This window comes from Carcharodon carcharias, chromosome 6 (assembly GCF_017639515.1).
Source record: "Carcharodon carcharias isolate sCarCar2 chromosome 6, sCarCar2.pri, whole genome shotgun sequence".
Classification (NCBI taxonomy): Eukaryota; Metazoa; Chordata; class Chondrichthyes; order Lamniformes; family Lamnidae; genus Carcharodon; species Carcharodon carcharias.
In genome coordinates, this window is record NC_054472.1 from 23,112,291 (window position 1) to 23,114,089 (window position 1,799).

The following is a 1,799-nucleotide window of genomic DNA, read 5'->3' on the forward strand; positions in this document are numbered from 1 at the left end:
CTTCCTCCACCTCCCCAGCACTGATCTTTATTCTATAGGGCCTTTTGGCTTGCAGACAAAGTGGCCCATTGCCAGCAGCCAGAGCAAAGCTACAGGCCACTCAAGCTATGGCTATACTTTTGTTTCATCCTGCTGATCCCATGCTTGGGAGTGAAGGGTGTGGGGGATAGGGGGGAGCTGGAATGGGGCCTGGCTATTGAACCATGTTTGCAATGCAAATGGTCTGTGCCAGTAAGATCATGTATAAACATCTCCTCTCAGCCGCAGCAGTGCCTGGCACAAGAGAGAGGAAAATCTGTTCCAATAGGTTTGTGCTTTTTAAATTAAATGACATATTTTAGGAACTATACAGACAGTCACCTGAACATTTGTATGCTAAGAAAAATGCAAAATAAGCGTTAGAAGGAATAGGCAGGAGTAAACCAGTGTAACAGGAGACTGACTATGTTCTAAGGAGGACAAATGAGTGCAATCAATCGTTTCTAATATAATTGATTGATTTCGCAAAAGCTTTTTAAAACAATTTTCAGATTGATTTGTTGTAGAAGATTCTGGAAAGTAAGGAAAAGCCATATTAATTATCAGAGAATGCTTTCTTTACTCATATGGACCAGCAGTAGGGCTTGGATAGACAATCAGGTAACATCATAACTGTTTAATGGTTGTAGATCAGGTTTATGTACTAGTTAGTACTACTGATAGATACTGAACCAGCTGTTGATGAAGACGAGGAGGCTAACCATTCTTTTGCAGGTATTGAATTGATTGCCCAGATGCTAGTACAAAACTTGCTGGATTCTGAAGTAGGATCAAATAATAGAGAAAAAGGAAAGACTTTTATTTATATATTGCTTTTCATAATGTCTCAAAGTGCTTTACAGCCAATGAAGTACTTGTTGAAGAGTAGGTACTGCTAGCTGCTGTGTTTCCTGCATTAGAGTACACACATAGCAAACAGCAATGTGATAACAACCAGATAATCTGTTTTTTGTGATTTTGATTGAGGAATAAATATTGGCCAGAACACCAGCATTAACTCCCCAGCTCTTCTTTGAGATAGTATCATGGGATCTTTTACCTCCATCTGAGCAGGCTTCAGTTTAGCATCTCATACAAACAATGACACCTCTGGCAGTGCTACACTCCCTAAATACTACACTGAAATGTCAGCGTAAATTTTTTTGAACTCAAGTGCTGGAGTGGGGTTTGAACCAAGGGCTTTTTAACTCATAGGTGAGAGCACTATCAACTGAACCACTGCTGATACTCAGCAAGTGAGGATACTTGGAAAAATTAGAGGCTAAATGTCTAAGAGTTCCCTGTTTAATGGCCTTCTATAAGAGGAGTTTAGAAGAGTAAGAGGTGGCTTGATTGAAACATATAAGATCCTGAAGGGTCTTGACAGGGTGGATGTGGAGAGGATGTTTTCTCTTGTGGGAGAATCTAGAACTAGGGGTCACTGTTTAAAAATAAGGGGTTGCCGATTTAAAACAGAGATGAGGTGATATTTTTTCACTCAGAGGGGCCATGAGTCTTTGGAACTCTCTTCCCAAAAAGGTGACCGAAGCTGACAGAATTTTCCTGTTGGTGTGCGGGGAGTTGGGCCCTGCATGTCCACATGTAAAATGATGCGCGGTGAGGTCGGGCGAGTGTCCCGATGTCACCACGCGCCATCGCGATATTTCGCTGGGTGGGCGCGCGATGAAGTCCAACGCAACCTCACTGAGCTCTCATCCTGCCTGTGGATGAAGTTCATAGAAAAGTCTCTTACCCGCCTGCACTGACCCGAAGATCACATG